Source organism: Pipra filicauda, unplaced genomic scaffold, assembly GCF_003945595.2.
Source record: "Pipra filicauda isolate LSUMZ 115617 unplaced genomic scaffold, ASM394559v2 scaffold148_size1903560_pilon, whole genome shotgun sequence".
Taxonomy (NCBI): Eukaryota; Metazoa; Chordata; class Aves; order Passeriformes; family Pipridae; genus Pipra; species Pipra filicauda.
In genome coordinates this window covers 681,919-701,074 of record NW_024103973.1, presented here as the reverse complement: position 1 = coordinate 701,074, position 19,156 = coordinate 681,919, and the positions used below count along the sequence as shown (strand labels likewise).

General features: G+C 38.2%; 1 long non-coding RNA gene across 1 annotated transcript in view; it reads right to left on the bottom strand.

Moving 5' to 3' along the window:
* The window catches only part of LOC113988934, a 42,168-nt gene extending 24,686 nt beyond the window's left edge, over positions 1 to 17,482 (bottom strand). The window contains exon 1 of the long non-coding RNA XR_005562606.1: positions 17,436 to 17,482. This is a non-coding gene — a long non-coding RNA (uncharacterized LOC113988934). The remainder of the gene's footprint in view (positions 1 to 17,435) is intronic.
* Between the last annotated feature and the right edge of the window lie 1,674 nt (positions 17,483 to 19,156).

Below are 19,156 nucleotides of genomic sequence, written 5' to 3'. Positions count from 1 at the left end.
TAGGTCATTCTGAAAGCTGGTTTTGCCTGGTTTCTCCTGGAAACCTGCATTGTGGCACTTTTAATTTTTCCCTAAGAGTCAATTAAAAAAAATGAATGCAGGAGGAAGGACTTTTTGCTGAGAGAAAAAGTATCTTCTCAATCTTAGATGATTATGGATTTAATGACTCATTTCATGAGTTGACGCTGTTCCGAATGGCTTTAGTTAAGAAAGCATCAATCACTGCTTGAAATTCAGCTTCTGCTTGAAATTCAGCCTCAAGTATTGGCCTGCAAACAGTTAACAGCCGAGGTGGATGATGGAAGATGGAGAGCAAGGCTGTGGCAGGAGGTGCCATGATTTTGTAGAGCCTGTTGTCTGCAGAACCAGCGTGTCCATTGCCCAGCCCATTCCAGAGGAGCTGCACAGTGCATTTCTGCAGAGCACAAACCGAGGGAGGGACTTTCATGTTGGGGCTGCAAGGACAGAGCTGGGAACTCTCAAACGAGTGTTTAGTTCCAGCTAAAGGACAACTTGTCAGCCACCGTCAGGGAATGACACTGAATGACGTCCGATTCATCCTTGCCACTAGATGACAGCACAGCAACACACATCTAGGAAGGAACCAGTATTTTGCTACGGGTTAAGAATTCGTGGAGAAACAGGTTTTGGGAATTTTAGGACAAGCCCCATGGAGGGAAGAGATGACGTGTAATTTCTATGTCTTTGGACTTCACCATCCAACATGAACAACGAGAAGGAACCTGCATGATGTCTGTGCTGCTGGGCAGGACAGAAAGCCTCAGGTACCTTGGACTGCTCAGCAGCTGGATGGTTTCTGGGGGTTTGTGAAGGTAAAGCAGAAGGTGTGGGAGTGTGATGGTGAGGAACTGTCAGTGGCAAAACACAGACATGGCTACTAAATCCAAACGTCTAAGGAAGGTATTTGGTACAAGAAGAAACTGTGGGCATCCTTTTGAGATCAGATGACTTAGGATGTTTTAATTTGACAAGTCTTTTCTCAGTGCTGATCTGGAAACTTCAGTGATACAGTAGACCTTTATTGAATGACTAGGGAACTGGTACTGATGGATGCTTTTGGCTGGAAAACACCAATAATTCTGCCATTATTTCATGCACACTTTTTGGCACACCCAGGATTTCTGGTAAAATGCTCAGCTTCTTTTAGTTGTTCTGATGAGAAATTAAAGATAATTAAGGGGAAAAACCTATGAATTCAATTTCATCAGCGTTAGTTCTAGGGAGTTAACCCAAACAAAAGTGTTTCTTTGTTTCTTCTCTTTTTCTCTACTCCTAGTTACACTATTCTTCCAACAAGGGAAAGGATGAGGCTACCACACAAGCAGGTCCCTTCTCCAAACTGCTGTAACCCAGTCCACTCACTGGTGTGCCCCATGCAGGGAGGTGGAATACAGGATCTACTGAGATCCTCTCAAATCCCATTTTTCTTTCTCAAGTCACTATAGTCCTTGAGTTTGAATGAATACAATATTTAGCTATGTTAATTCTTCATTCCCAAAGAAGGAAGATCTAGGAGTAGGTCAGTATTCTCGTGTCACAAGACAGGGCTTTACAACACACTCTAAGGAGAAGGGTCTCTCATGGTGGAATAATCTACAAGTAATTAACTTTCCTTCAAATGAATTCTTGGACTGATCTCCCATTCTTGTGCAAGCACTCTACTTTCAAGATATTCTGGGGTCACTTCCAGTCTCTTTCCTGTCCTCTGCCTTTTCCCAGAAATTTCTGAACATAAGACTTCTTTTGCTTGTCAAAAAATATGGTACATTCCTGTGAAAAGTTTTGCTTTTGACAAACCACTGCTTTTCCAAGAAATACCCTCTTGTTTCCAAAGCTTTTCCAATCAAAAGCCAGGGAGAGGTTTTATGGTTTTCTGTGCGGTAAAAAAAAAAAAAAAAAAAAGAGGAAGAACCGTAGATTTAATTTTAATGTAACAATTTAAAACCCCTATTAAAAACATTATCCTGCTTATCTGTCCTTCCTGAAAGGCATCCATGTCTAATACTCAGTTATCAGAGTGTTTTCCTCCATGTTTGGTCAACATCCCTTCTACTGCGTATTTGTACTTATTCACCACATACAGGTGGTGACACAACAGGACTTCAATATATTAGCATTTTGTGACCAATTCTTAAACATATTTACAATTTTCCTCATAATCCTGCTTTCTTTTAAAGGACAAGGAGAAATTACAGCCCACTGAGAAAAGGAGGGAAAATAGTTGTGTGTGGGCAGAGAATAAGTGTATTGAAGAATTTCGAGGCTTTTCCTTTCATCTAGTTCTTTTTATTTGATAATACAGCTGGTTGATACCATACAGGGAGTACTTTATCATTGGCAAAAAATGTGTAGGAGAAAAAAACCCCAAGCATGCCATTAATTGCTTATAAATATATGCTCTCAACCCTAGCAATCAGCCTTCAGGATTTCTAACCTCTAAGTTCTGTTCAATTCCTTCATTTGAATAAAATTATCAACTTGTATCTTTTCTAGCATGATTAAACACATTGCTTGCAGGCAGGTTATGATTAAACAGGAAAGATTTGCATTTTTTGAAGTACACAGTCTGTGTTTCTCTCTGTAGGTGTGTCTGTGTGTACACATGTCCCCATATAAACTTACACACGTGTGTGTGTGCATGTCTGCACGTGAACAGGGGAGTGGGGAGCAGAAATGAAAACCCAAAGCTAAGTTAGATGGACTCATCTAGATGTTGAGACCAGGTATTTCAGCCTTCTGCATCCACTGTGACAGCAGGAGAATTCAGTACTGGATTTCTCAGGGAAGTTTAACATCCGGGATGCTGAGCCTTTCTCACTCTTCCAACCACACAGCTTAAGGAGCTCAGTTGTAGGTTGTTATTTCTTACCTAGAAGACCTGTGTTTTAAAAGCAAGTAGGAATAAAAAAGAAACTCTCTCAGCCTGCTGAAAGCTTTTCCTTTAGACAGTCATGCCTTGCATGCATATGGTTGCACCTGCAAATACTACAGGCACATTTGTGCAGGCCTGTTGAAAACCTGGCCATAAAAGTAATTTTCCCCAAAGCCATGGCTATTAAAAAAATTTTCCTTACCAAAATGTTACATGCTTTTAAATCTGTTTATATTTTCCTTACTTATTATTTACTGTAGTTCCCCCTCCAGCCTATGAAGTACCAAGTGACCAATAAGGCTGTGTTTGAGAGAGACACAAACATTCTCTCACATTATGATCTGACACTGATGTGTTCTGATATTGCAATAATGAATGAGAAAATTAAGTGCCAGTAATATGACATATCAGTATGTAATGGGAAAAGCTACATGAGAGAGGGCACAAAGGGAAGTATCTCATGTCTGCTCACAGGTAATTGGGGATGAGGGGGGAGCTTCTGCCTGTGGCAGCTGAGTCTGAACTTCACTTCGCCATCACTTGGCTGGTTTAACACTGATACAACAGTCTGGAATTAAGACTAACTGACACTGCTAAAAAAGAGGGCAAAATGAAGCCTCCTCAGACTAAATATCATCCTGTTGATCTTCTTTTACTTAGAGTCTCCAGCTTTTTTCTGCCTGTGGCTGATTAAATAGGCCTCTTGTCCTTCTGGGGTAGGACACTTAATGTGAGGTTGATGTTCATCTTGCAGTTACCCAAATTGCTTGGCAATGGCATCCATAAGGTACTAACATTCTTTAATAAGCCAAATGTGTATTTGGGTATGTTGGAAAATTGGTTGAAAAGACTAAGAAAAGGTGGTTACACATATGTGGCAATGCTAGCATGACAGATGGTATTTGTTTTATTTATGTCTTCACAACTGTGTTTATGTTCTTTTAAGAAGCCTGTCTGGGTGGAGTCTTGCAGAGAGGTTGTGCAGACTCCTTCCTCGGGGAAGCTGTTGAGTATTTTGAGAGAGAAACAATTCCAGGCTTCATGGGGGCAGCAAAGGAGACACTGAATGAAGATAAGCTTGAAGCTCATGTAAAGACACTGCAGGGATGAGGAGTGTGCAGCCAGGCAAACCTCACAAGAGATGGAGACCCTCCCAGGAACAAGAGGAGAACAGAATTTGCTCAGTGACTTGGGATGTCATTGAGCTTGACTGGGAGCAACCAACTGCCTGCAAGGACAGAGGGACACGGGACAGCTGTGTACAGAACACTGTAATGCAGTTCTGTCTTCCCCAGCTGTTTTAAGCGGTACTTAACTAAAAAGTTTCTATTCTAGTTTTTCTTCAAGCAAATGTTTGCTTTTCTGAATTTAAAACCCTTCTGTCTGCACTGGGGTGAAAGTTTAGGCACATCGAGTACAGTGCTGTAGTTGAATCACTGTCCTGAAAACAGCCAAAATATGAAGTGTTAAAACAACCTAATTTAATGCAAACACCTATTAAACATTTTCTAACTTCTTGGGAAAACAGAAAGTACTGGAACTCCTCTAGGGATAATGAATCGTTAAATTACAATTTTGGTCTTTAAACCCTTCTTTCAAGAACAACACATTACATTTAGAAAAATATCTCCAGTAAATACTATGCTTCTGGAAGACACACAGTCTCATAACAGAAGTTTATTTTTGCCAGTTGTTGAGCTTTGGCTCAATTGAATTTTCTCTTAGAACATAGTTCCATCTCCAGGTAAGTCTTTGGAACAGATCTCTAAAATATTGTTTATTCTTTTCAGTTCTTCACATAACTTCAGTGCTTGAGGTGGTTTTTGGCAACTGTAAAATAGAACTCCCTTATGGTGAAAAGATTTTGTTTGTTCTTTTTTTTTCCCAGGACATTCCCAGGAGAACTAGATCATTCAGCTGTCAGCTCCTGTTAGGTAAGCAGCATATCTTGGACCTTAGTGCAGAAGTCTCTCACTGCTGCCACTGCCTATAGCACAATGCAAGCAATTTATACTTTCCATTTATGTTAATAGTGATTTATTAAAAATTTATCTGAACAACTGAAGCCGGTAGAATCCCTGAGAACACTAAATAATTAATAACTCCTCCACAAAGGTGACCTAGGCTCAGCATGCAATAACTACTTTCTGGTTTACCACGGGAGTTTCTTGTTCCCTGCTGGACTCAATAACTAGTGTCCTTCTGCCAGTGCCAGGGAATAACTCTGTATCTTCCAGAGCTACATTATAGAACAAGATGCTGCCCAATGTAACTGCCAGTAAATGCCAAGGAGAGAGGAAGTTATTTCCTAATCTCCACTCCCTTCTGACACTCTCCCCCCTCCATTGATTTTCAGAGTTCCTCTAGTTTTGACTGTTACAATTTCTATTTGATATGAGGTATCTGGATTAATATATTTAATTTAAAATATAAATAATTGGAGGAAGAGCCCAAGACTCCGCAGTTCCCAAGAGAGAGGCAGATTTTACTTTCAGTCACTACTTTTATCTCTCTCCAGATACAAACATATTGAATTTTCAATTAATATTAAATTTTTCCAAGCAATGTATTATGAGTCCAAGAGATGAGTATTCTCTCTTAGAATAATCAATAACTGGGTTTTGAGGACAACATGACGGAATTTACAGGGTCAAGTCACTCAATATGGATCTGTCACATCTCCAATTTGTGCATTCAAACATTTCAGCAAAATTGAGACAAACTCTGAACTGTTCAGCACTGGCTGAACAATCAAAAGGCATTTCTGGCCATGATCAATTATTACTTGGCCATTCATGATCATGATCAGCTACTGGTGGACAAGTTTTACAGCTCTAGACTTCAGGTGGTATCTGAAGAGTGAATCTGAGGATTAAATGTGGTGTAAGTGTCTAAAGTCTGTTTTAGAGATACCTCTAAAGAGGTATCTAAGGCCAGTATAAGCACTTTAGACCTTCCTCTTACTGAATTGTTCTCAGGTGACGAATTAGGGCTGCAAAAAGGTGTAATTCTGTGCTTTTCATATGCCATCTCTGAGTAACTCAAGTAATTCCAGTTGTACCAGTTGACAAAGGAGGGACACCCTCATTTCAGTTCTATAGAATGGGAGCTATAAATTATTTAACTTTTCAATGTAATTAGGACAATGACTAAAAAAATGCTGTCATTTTAATGAAAAATGAAGGTCTGAATTTATTAGAACTATACAAAACAATACTGAATTTTATAGCTGTGCAAGTGAAATTATTTGTGCAACTGGGATTCTAAAGTATTGATCAGCAAATCTAGTCCTCCAGTATGTTTCCTTTTTCCTTCTATAAAACTTAAGTATCTGTAGTCCTCCACAGTAATTTTAAAAGGGAACATTGAAATGTATTCCTCCTTCCAAGAGGTTTGAATTACTAATTCTGTTGGTTTAACAGTACAATGACGGTGAAGTAATTCAGTAAGTGCTGAATTTGAGCCTGAAACAACAATCAAAGTGTTTTTGGACTGCCAGACAACTCAGTCTTAACATCATATGTTCATTCCAGAGTCTCTAGAAGTCTACAAGGATACAATACATATTTTCTTACTGTTACCAACTTCATGGCAATCACCAAACACATGTAGTTGTAATGGTTACATATTTGAGAGGACACACATCTGACCAAGAAGGATTGGAACATTAAACAAAAAATTTGTTAGAATGAGAAATTATTGCACAAAAAAATCTGTTGGGCTGAGGGCTGTTGTAAAAAGAGGCCATTCGTGACCTTTTAACATTCAAACTAGAAGACTACTCTACCTGCTTCTTAGGCACAGGAAGAATTCATTTGCCTAGCAGAGGAAAAGAACTCATTTGTTCCTCACATAACTTGCTTTTTAAATGCATCTATAACAGTTCCATCTCACACCCTTGCTCCTATATAGCAAACAAACCAAAAGATGATACAAAACTACAGAACTTAGATTTCTATGTTTCTATGAGAATTACTTTGAGTGCCTTTAACGCTCCTTAAGAGCTCCCTTCATCAGCAGAATGGACAAATGGAGCTACACAGCACAGGGGAGAGCAAACAGTAATCTGGATCCCCAAAAGAGAGGGAGATCTGTGGAAATCAGTAAGTTGCTCTTCTGAGTAAGTCTTTTCCTCCTTCAGCCCTTCTTTTAGACTGTGATCTTTAGCTATGTGCTTCTCAGAGGTGTCACCTTGAATTCTATTCTATTAGAGTGTCCTTGAACTCTATCAGGCAAACAAGCCCAATCCCTCGGAATTGCTTTGTGTCAAAGACTCTCATAAGCTGGAACCACCCTGACTTCCTGCACTCCAGCCTTCCAGCACTGATAGCATCCCACACCTGACAAGGTAATCAAAGCTGACTGCAATACTGCAGATGGAACTAGATTTTATACACTACATCTTTTCATTAGTATTCCCTATGTTGGCATATTTCTCTTTCTATTGATGCAATTCAGCAAGTGTGGGGTTTTTTTTTCTGGTTCAATGGGATGATGACTTCAAGTAGTTATTGAAAATAGCCCTTATCTATTCTTTTTCTGGTCAGTATTCTGCACAACTTTTCTTTTTAATAAGTACTTCCTACTTCCTTATACAAGTCCAAATTATCTGTATTGTTGGAGACCCTGAATGTCAGTTGCTCCTAATTCAAATACAGTTCCTATCCCTTGGTAAAAGCCTGTGAATGCCCCTGTGGTTTCCCAGCTATGCAGCCTTCCATTATATGCCCACAGACTCATAAAGTGTTGCACACCCGGTTGATGAGCAAGGAGACAAAGAGGAAATCACCTTACTTTGTCACACAATGTCTAGGTCTCAGTGTTATTATTACTGAGCCTGCACTCTTTCTCCCTTGCTGTGAGAGGCAATTTTTTTCTTTAAAGAAACTAACATCTAAACAGACGAGATAAAGGATGGAGAAAGGAGGAATATATTATCCATTTTATAGATAAGTAACAAAGGTACAGGGAAAGTAAGATACACTCCTGTGGTCACACAGGAGGTCTTTGGCACAGGCATGTTCCAGACAAAGCCCTCACTCTGGTGAGGAGTCTCTGAACTGTGAGTTGCAAGGATGTTAAAGCTCTTTTGTTAAATCACATTTTCTCTTTTAAGCAACTCACAGCAGGGCTTTTTATGAGAATCTTCTATGATCTAATTAATCGTCTCCAGATATATCATTGCAGATTCAGTACCTCTATTTTTACAGAGTTGGCATTTGGTTTGGGATTTTTTGGCTTTGTGTATGATGAACCACACCTGAATTCCTCCAGGTTCTTTGTTTTTATTTAACTTTGCTGCCCCCCATTGCTGCTCAATGGCCTTGGTTACATTACTATTGTCTTTACTGGTCTTTATTATGTGTGCAGGAGGAACCTGAGCCAAGTAAGAGGCTTGTGCAATAGTGAGCAGAGCTAATGGCTCCTGGAGCAGACTGGCTGTACCTGCCCTAAATCTGGGATACACTGAGAGTGTGGAGCTGGCTGAGTTACCACTGGAACTCTGGATTGTGTGGAAGGAGTAAAACTTGTCTCAGCCTGCACTGTATCTACGTGGGGTAACAGTGCCCTTTGGGCTACATTAGGGTCTCTCTGTCCAGCAAATTAATTAGTTTTATCCAGAATAGGGTTAGGCAAGAAACCCGTGTGTATAGTGGGGACAACAGGGAGGCTGTGACAGAGATCAATCAACATAGCAGCATAGCTAATGCTAATTAAATCTTTCCACTCAGCACAGGATTATTTTTTGTTTGTTCTAGCACGGCCTTTTCCCTGAGATACTCACAGATGTCCTGTCAGCAGAAAGGATTAGGAGAGGACAAGCATGGAAGTTTATCTCATGACACCACTTCTCTTGTATTCCCTTCTTGGGTTTTCCCAGCTTTAGAGCATGGCCTGAAAACTACCATTAGGCAGGACCAAAAACGCCCAAACACCATAAATAATTTGCATTGTCAGACATCATTTGAGTCTCCAGGGGTTTCCCTGTTCCAGAGGCAATGGCTATCAGGATGGGTCCCAAGCAAAGATGGATGGTAACATGGACCTGTCCAGAATACAGGGGTTTTTTGGGGAATGGGGAGAATCGGGGATAAGTGGCAACACGATATGACAGAGACAGAACCACAACAGTGCTCTTCTCAGGGAACAACTTCTCTCTTGGACACCTGGTTGAAAATGGGACTAAATTTGCACATATGCTTATGATCCCCAGAGTGCATCGGGGCCTTTCTGTGGCTTTCTATGGAAGCACAGAACAGAGAAGCAGCCAAAAAAATCCTCCATCAGAGACAGAAATTACTTTTCTGCTCCAGGATTTAGTGTATTCATCACATCATCTTACCTGGAATTTCTGTGGCTTGGTTTCCTTTGTTTGGTTGCTTTGCATAAATATTAAAGGATAATTCGGGAAGGAAGAAAAAACGTCTCTTGAGAAAGAGAAACGCAAAGGAAAAAACCCTTTTGTTTGCAAGTGCACCAGACCTTATAAAAGTATATAATCCATGGATCATTGGCACGATCAACTGTAATGGCTCCAAAAGAGCCATTGTGTTAATGTGGCCGATGAGCACGAGCACTGCCTCTGCATGCTAAAAATCCTCATGAAAATTTTAAAAACATGCAGATAGGGGATAAGTGCAGCATGTAGTTGTTTTGAAAAATTAAGAACATGGCACTGTAAGTCTGATCAAAATGCAGAATGAACCACCGGCAAAGTGTAAATTTAGTAACATCTGATATTTTTTCTCAGATAAAGTAACTGATTTTTTGACAAAGGAAATGAAGCAGGTCTTATTAATCTGGGCTTCATAAAGTTTTGATATAGATTTTGATATAATACCATTTGGAAAATTACTAGTTAAGCAAGAGAAGTTGGGGAACAGTACAAGAAACCTAAAGTAGGCAAGGAAATATGTAAAGAAGGGATAACAATTTAAAGGGAAAGCATTGCAATGAAAAGAGTATGCTAATGGAGTTCTTCAAAGTCTCATTTAATATTTCTATTAATGAGCATGACACAGAAAGGAAAAACGTGGTAATGGAATTTCCTCAGAACAGAAAATTGGGAGAGATAATCAATACAGAAGAGGAACAGAATAACGTGTGGGTCAATTTAGATGATTTGATGATCTCAGAAATACAAATAGAAGAACATTTGATATTGCACACTGCAAAGTCATGGGTTTAAACATGAAAAGGAGAATTTTTGCCTTTAACTGGTGAAAGTCTACAAAAGGAGATCTAGAGTCTTAATCAACTGCAAGACAACTGTAAGGACTAATGCAAAATATTAAAAAGAAAGGAAAACTTCATGTTAAGATGTATCAGGAAGGCATGGGAAACAGTATTGCATTTAGACAGTGATGTAAAACCTGGTCTTGACTATGATGGAGAATCACTGGCTGAAAGAACTGGATTACTAACAGGATTAGAGAAAATGTAAAGAATTTGACTTGTCTAGGCAAAGAAAACAAGGGCTGAGAAAGGTTCTGATTAATGTCTGCCAACACTGTAGAGAGGTAAACAGCCAACATGAGGGCACTTATTTAAATTAAAACATTGCCAATAATGGGCAGTTTCACGCTGGCAATTCATAGGTTTTAGCTGGAAATTGGAAGATTCTGGTCATTGAAGGAGAAATATTGGAACATTTTCTAATAGGAATAAGTGTCAAACATTCAGTGGTGTCTAACACAGGATGTGAGCAGTTTGTGAACGAGATGAACAGGAGACAGTGGTGGCAAGCCCACAAGATGGGAATCACCTTTGCATTCCAGATGTGATACTATGCAAGAATATATTTTGAATAGTAATCTTACTAACTAACCTCTGAGTGAAAAGTGGGATCCTGGCTCGTGATCGTGCAATTCAAACAGTTACTAACTCAGGCTGAAGTTGTTTCTTGTCTCACTTTCCATGAGAACTGCTATGGTTTTCCACTTGTCTAAATTATACTGGGACTGAACTTGTGCATTCAAGAACTTCTGTCCTTTAAAACAAACGTGTACTTCTAAGAAACTTTATTTGTAATCCTCTTGATTGTTTCCTTTTATAAGCTTTGTCCTTAAACTTTTCAGTTTTTACAGATTTGTGGCTAAATATTCTGTTTTGTTGTGTAAATAGTCTGTTTATTTCCAAATCTTTATCTGGGTTGAGTTTTTTGACATTTATTAATTTTTAATTGTATTCAGCAATGATTAAGACTGAATGACATTAACCAAAAAGAGAGAGATTGACAGAGACACAGAATTTGCAGCCTCAAAATAGTATTATGATCTTGTTGTGCATTAATTGGTACACTATTAGTTATGTATTTACTGTCATATTTTGCATGGCAGGAAATACTGGAAACTTGCTTGAAATTCTTTGGTTTTTACCTTTTTCTGCTTCCTAAGATTCATCCCTCTTCAATCCTTTGGTACCTAACCTTTCTTCCGTGGGGTCTCAAAGATGTCTGTCAGATCCATCTCAGTCAATTCCTTAAGATCCTTTGGTTGAATATGATTTAGATCTTCTGAATCATAAATATTTAAATTATCTAAATATTCTTTTACCTTCTTTTTATTAATTCTGCTGCTAGATATTCCCAAAGCCTCATCAATATTTATGTTACTGAGCTCCATGCTTCTCTCTTTTTTTACATTAAATATAGGGAAAAAATGTAGATGTTGTGCAATTCTTTTTCTCTCTGGCCAGTATCAGTTGACCTTTCTTTTGATTTAGGATGATATTTGTTTTCTTTTGTCCAGCGTATTTATTTTCTTCATCTCTTTTCCCAGGTTACTCCCTTAACTTGGATTTTATTTTGTCCTCTCCCATCCTTATTATTTCTATTGTTCTGCATTACAGATGTAGCTGCTTGTATTTTTAGCTCTCATCTATTATGTGTTCTTTTCCTCCTGTCATTTTGCAAATGGACAGTGTTGCCAGATTTATGACCAAGGGATGTTTCTATGTACAACTTGTAGACCATCTCATAAAAATATTAAAATATATGCCTTGTATATTTTTCATATATGCAGCTGTAGAAGAATAACGCCTGTTCATTTTTGCTAATTTAAAATAATGGAATTTGAAATAGTAAGGTAAAGAGGGTTGTTGGATGCAGGTGGTTGAATATGAAAACTGTGTGATTAAATGCTGGCATCGTTGTAGCCTATGGGAATTTTGCCACTGGCTTCAGCTGGTTTAGGATTTTATTCTGATTCTGCATTTCTACATAACTTTAACTTTAAGCCTAGAACTAGACCGATGGCTTTAGAAGTTCCAACACAGTAACATTATTCCTCTGCCTAAGAGCTTGATGAACTGGGGAAATATTTTTCAGGTAAGAAATATTTTCATACAAGAGAACAAATTAATGTAAAATGAAAATGTTCCTATTTTAGAGTTAATGAGCAACCTGAGCGAATCCTTCATGTGCACTTGCTCAAAAACCAGTATAAAAATATCTATGGGCAATGTATTATTTTAAAATATCTGATATAGCCAAATTCCATTTGTATAAATGTTTTCCTGCAGTGTACCACTGACAAGACTCTTCAAAGAACAATTGAAACAATATTTTATTAATTACCATTAAGTAAAACCATCCTAAATTGTGACATTAAGCAACCCTAATTCCAAAATAGAAGGACTTCAGTTTTTATTGTTGATATTTCTAAATACAAGTTGCTATTTTTGGAAGTTTGGAAGTAATGTCTAATAAATAATCAATAATAATAAATAAGACCTTCAGACACTACATACAAAGACTATATGTAAACTACATTTCAAAGACTCAGTCTACTTTTACAGGTTATTAATATGCATTGTGATTACTGTACTTTTGTAATTCAGATTCCATCTGGTTTTACCTCATGTTCTAGAAAATGCATGTTTGGATAGAGATCTTGAGTATCCATCTTACTGGCTGCAGTGCCAAAAGAATGGATGGGAGAAGTGACATGCTATGGAGGCTGATAAATAGAGATGCAATAGCATGAAAATTATGGTTATGAATAAAAGATTTATCCTCAAAGCCGTGATTTTTTATATCGTTTATATCATCATAGGATACAATTTTGCACTGTCACTTACTCCTCGCTTGCGAGATTCTTCACGGGAAAGTAACTGAGACTTTCCAGTCAGGAACACCAGCAATTGTTCAACAGCTAAACCAGGCAGTTGCATGAGAAATGGCCATAAACAATGAGCTGGAGCTGCTCATCCGGGATCATTTTGTTTATATTGATCTCTTGCCAGTGTTTGCATAGAATAAAGTATCTTAGCAGTTTGTAGTATGGAAATAAATATAAATGTCTAAGGATGTACTGTCTGTATCCTTTCCCAAATGTTGGTGTGCCAGCAGGACACTTTCCAATTTGTTTATCTTCTTTCTTAAGTATATAAAAGCCTTTTTGTAGCAAGAATAATTAAAGTAATAAACAGATTGATTACTGGGCCCAACTATATATAAAATGAAGATCCCTAAATGTTTACTAATGGCCTATTGCAAAATGGCAGCATTATTCAAGTAAATCAACAAATATGTTCCCCACCAATAACAAATAAACACATATGAGAAATGAACTGAATCCCCACTACTTTCCCACTGTTGTGCAGCTTTACCACCATGACTGTCTCTAGTGTGGCAATGCATTACTGTGACCTGCCAGCTCTCTGATATTTAATACTACTTATGTTTGATATTGAATTTAATTGATTTTGATTATTTATGTTTGATATTGAATTGATATTGAATTTAATACTTTTCATGTTTGATTACAGAACCATAGAGCATAGACTTCAAAGTTAAAGCCCTCCTTGCACTTGAGGTGCTGTGCCCAGCTCATTACAAGAGATCCTGCATGCAATGTGCTTCCTGTCGTGTAGGATTATGAAAATCACCTTTCTGCATTAAATTCTTCAGGCTTTTCTAAGTCATGAGTGACCATTTTGGATATTTCAGAGACAAGTGATTTTCTAAAGTTGCAATACGTACTCTAATAGGCTTCCTCGTATTCTAAGTACAAAACAAATCTAAAAAACATAAATGTGAAAATTCAGGTCCAATTTATCCCTCAGACTCTAGTGGTATCTTTTTCACCGGCTTGTTTTTCTGAAGATGGGGGTACAAATATATGAACTTGCTCTAAATCTAAAAATTTTTCATCAGATTCTGTTTGACTAGGCAAAGTTTGTCCTGCACAGCTTAAGTTCATGTCATTGTGCAAATATTTATGTATCTTAGTATTCTTCAAGTATAATCCTTCACAGCAGTCAAGTGGAATGTCTGCAGTTTTTGTAACAGGTAAAATACCTGCACAGGGATAGGCTTTATATTTTGTGCTAAATATATTAAAATTCAAATGACATCTTATGGAAAAGGGACTGAAACCAAGACCCATTTATTAAACATCACATAAAAATTTTAGTGCTGCCAGAGCTAGATCCTGCTCCCTGTGGAGACAGACCACAGCAAAAGGAAGAAATGAGAAAGAAGGTATTAGGAAAAAACCTCAGCAACTTTCTTTTACAGTACAAGAACTTGGTTATGATTTCTCCTCAGTGTCCAAGGGTGGGGCTGCACTCCTTCAAACACTGCAGCTTCCAGCTGAAATAGTCTGTTACTGAGTTTTTACATATGCCATTATCTATACCCTGTTCTCATGCCACCAGTGAATTATGGTACCAGATCAAACCACACGCTGCTTCGCTTCCAAGCAGAGAGGGGCTCCCTGTACCTGTGCATTCCAGACACTGAGTGAGGAATGAGCGAGGACTGGAGAATCCTACCCCATCTTACAGCAATCACAAAATACATCAGCTAAGACAAGCCTTTTTGCCTACTCCCTGCCTGAGTGGAATGCCAATCTAGATTAAAATTCTGCCTATAGCTTATACTCATTCTCCTCTACCAAATATAAAATTCTCCTCTGCGAAAACAAAAGAAACATTTTTTTCCCATCACTTCTTTAGGGAAGCAAACTGCACTGCATTTAAATGTTCCCATGTGGCCTAATGTTTGTGAGACTGGAATTTTTCTGAATGTTTCTGTTGCCATTCTGCTGGCAATCAGTCCAGGCTTTCTGTCTTGCCAACTAAACGATCTTAATAGTACTATCTGTTTCTTGAGTAGCACCATTTTTCTCTGTAATGCTCTACTTGCTTCTCATGTTAATTTTGTTTTGCTTAGAAGTTTCTTGTGATAGCGATACAGTTTTGCTTTGTACTCTAATCTTTTTCACAAAAAAAAAGTATGAAAGCAAAACAACCATTTAAAGGCCTGTGAATTTCTCTGTTGAATTATTATGTTCCATCTAGAAGATGAGCGACTTCATAATGAATCCAGTTGGGAGGCTTGTAAAGGACTGATTTGAAACCTCAAATATCTTGGTCTTCCCCTGGAATTTAGCAATGTAGCTTTTGATTCATTCATGCAGCTTGTATTTTCAGAAGTTTAGTCTCAGTTGGTCAGCTCTCTGAACACTTGCTAGGGAGCACAGAGAAGACACAGTCACAGAGTACTGATGAAGGTGAAAGCAGAGTGGCAGCCAACAGTTTATTACTGAGAATCATCAGTAAACCCAGATACCTTTAGATTCTCCCTCTGTCCAACCAGCAGTAGTGGCACTTTTGCTGACACCCCAGTTTGAAACACTTTCCCTTTCCCAAAGGAGTGATACAAGTGGGAATAAAGTGACAAGACTGTGCTGAGACTGTGACAGTGAGTGCTGTGAATTTTTGTCAGTCTTTGCACAAGGCCATCCTTCTTCTGCTACTGCCTTCCTACTTGCTGACTACATTCCAAGATTAATCCAGGTGTGAGAGCCACAGGCTAACAGAGAAAACTGGTCATGGTCTTATGTTAGTCAGGGAACATCTATTCAAAACTTCATGGGCTTCTTATTGAAAGAACTGTAAGATAGGTCTTATGTGCTTTATTAATACTCCCAAATATAAACAAGAAGACATATTACCCAAACTATGGGTAATGCTAAAATAATGTCAGCAAACAAAAAGCATATTGACATTGAAGCAACTAGCCAACACATGACTATCAGACTGTAGCTAAGTTATCCAGTTAATGCTTACAGTAATAATTTTGACACACTCTGAACAGGAGTTGAGAAAACTGTTTGGCTACAGATGCCAAATAAAAGAGTTCTCCAAGTCATATTTGAGATTTATATTGGTTAAGAAACGGGACCAAACCCAAGTTTCTTAATGTCCAAAACACAATTCTGACACCTGGTGTGAAGTTTCCTCTTGCAGAATTCAGCCTATGCTAAGTTTGAATTTGTACTGTGTATCTGTACCGCAGCAATTCCATTGTGGAGGCTCCCTCTTCCCTCCCAGCAGTGATAGAGATTATAGAGCCAGCTCCCAGTTGGACAGTGCCTTATCTGGCATAGACAGCATGAGGTGGGACCAGGGAGAGACAACTCTGTGCCCTCCTTCATCCCCACCAGCAGCCCCAGAGAGGCAACTGTCCTTGCAGCTGTTCAGAATGATCTTGAGGAACAGCAGTTTGATGATTCCCATTTACCAAAAGTACAGTAATAATATCAGTTCCTTATGACTTAAAAGGTCAGAATATGCTGTAATAAAAATTACTACCAGAGAGTATTTTAGTACTGTTTGAAACTTGTTCCTGTGTTTTCTAGCACCTTTGCAGCCTGCAGAGGTGCTCCCAGAGGCACGTGCATACACAGTCTGTGAAACCTACAGTCACTTTCAAAGCTCCTCACTCACCTGCTAAAAGCAATCACCAGAGAAAGCAAACAAAAAAGGAATCTAAAAATATTGGAATGTCCCTTACTTACTCAAAACAGAGCACAAAGAGGAAAACATGAAATATGTCAGTTATCAGGAGTGTGGAAACTGTTCAGCTTTCTCAGTTTTTTGTGGTCTTGTCAAGGAAGATTGTAACTGCACCGAAGGAGCTGCTGGCACAGCTGCTTTCACCACTGAACGTTTTTCACAAGCACCAAGAATTGTCAGAGGATGAGTTACGTGTTTGTCAATACTTTATCATACTCAAGGTAAATTTCCTTCAGGTAATTTATGGATTCAAAGGACAAGCTCTAAGTTGGGGCAGCAGAATTTGATTAAAAACAGTAACTGATTTAAATCGGTTTTATGTGATTTAGAAAAAAGGTCCTTAAATGACATTGTGTCACTGACATATGGAAATTTTATAAAAATCACTCACGGGAAGTGAATCCATAGCTCTGCTTAGTCCTTCAATGTTAGTCCATCAACCAATTTAAAATATATTTGAGCAAACCTATGAATGGCTTTGTTATTTCCAGTGAAATGCTTACAAGAGAAATTTAGAGCATTTTTCTACGTAAAATGGAGCTCTAAATCAACATCTTATGGAACCTTCAGGAGGAAAAGATAATTTTAAGCTTCTCAAAATGGAATCACTTCAAATAAGAAATTTTAAATTTTATGTAGGTTCTGTAAATCCCTATGTGCCATATTGCTCACAGAGAGCTTGTCTGTGAAGATTAGGCCTAGCTTGCAAAAGCCCAAAAGTTGTAACCATGCTTACCTAGGCTGCTTTAAGGGCTGTGAGGATCCTCCAACTCCTCTGCCTTTTGGTTCTTCCTTCCTAGTAAACACAATACTTTATAAGTGATATACTCAGTACATCTTGAAAACATTTTATAATTTCTTTTGACATGCCATGTCATACTGTGTGCCAAAACAACAGTCATTTTCCCTTGATTCTGCAAAAAAGCACTCCACTTTGATGTATGCCCTTGATAGCAGCACAACATGAATATTCTGTGCATTAACATTCCCATCTATTGTCTAACAACTTTTGTAGATAACATATGTGATGCTCAACCCTTGCTTTTATATTTAATTATTGTAATATGTGTTTTAGTTGCTGTGGTTCCTCACAAAACTGCCTAGCAGATTTTAAAGGTTAAGTGAGTTTTCTGTAGCACATGAAAGTTTCCTTGTCTTCTTTTTTGTGATAAAGATCCAGTTTTTTTATATCAAAATGATCTTGCTTAATGTTTTTGTTACTTCTTTAGTTAAACAGCAACATATACCATCTTTTTTTTCCCAAGAATTGCAGAAAGAATTAAAATAAAACCTGAAACAAAGTGAAAATCTTCACTGTTGTTTTCAGAAAGAGTTAACGAAGAGTGATCGAAGAGTGAGGTAAATACTGAAGTCTTTATGTACAAACCAGTTTGCTTTTCTGCCTTTTACACTGGTATTCTATGTATCATCCTCTAAAAGTCACTGAGGGTGTTCATCACATGGTATCCTTGGAAAAGGCCCTCTGTCAGCTCAGGCAAGCAGCATTCTGAGAACCCAGCATGCCCTCAGAATCTGTGCATCAGATACCTGGGAGTGTGTCCTTTCCCAGTACCTTATGATTGCAACATAAACAGAGTTATGCCAATAGTAAGGTCATTTAATAATATAAACAAATGTTGGGCTTTCCCTTAAGCTGGTGCATCAGCACTGGCCTTTTTTACCCCACTCCTAGATCATTCTTACAATCATGAACCAGTCAGCCCTCTGAGATATCCTTTCCTCTCAAAACTGAAGGCTGATACGTCAGCTCGTCTTTTCACATAACATATTTTTACAGTATCAAATTAATCTAGCCCAGATCTTTTGAGGAAGGAGTATGTGACATAACTGTGAGATAACTAAACAAATTTTTATGGCTGTAGGCCAGAGTTCTAAACAGGCAACTCTCATATTTTACAGACCAGGTCAGTTTTTTAATGCTGGGTTACCTGCTTTACATAGAAATTCCATAATAAACATACAGCGGTGGTGGTAAAGAAAAGAGGCATAAAGCTCTTTCTTCCTTCATTTATGTTCCTTGGATAATTTTAAACACATCATCAATCTGTGTTTTTAGGCTAGAGGCATTGTGCAAACTGAAAATACTTGGGGTTAGAAGGGTCCTAAATGTTCTCAAGGCTGTATGGAATGAATTTTTAAGAAGAAAATTCTGTCTTCCTGAATGGCACACAAACTGTTTTACTTAGTGCCAAAACTGAGGAGGGTGCAAAATTTCATGAAGTTCAGTATCTTTAGAGATTTATTTGCTACATGTTCAGCATACTCAAAATAGTGTATTTCAGGGCTTTTTAACATGAAGAAACATAATCCCAAGGTTTTATACTCTTTGTTTCTTGCAATTCTCAAATTTGACCTGGATTAGAAACTTAGTCAACAATATGAAATAGTTAAGAATAGAATGGAAGAAGGTGAAGAAAGGTGAAAAAAATCTGAGTC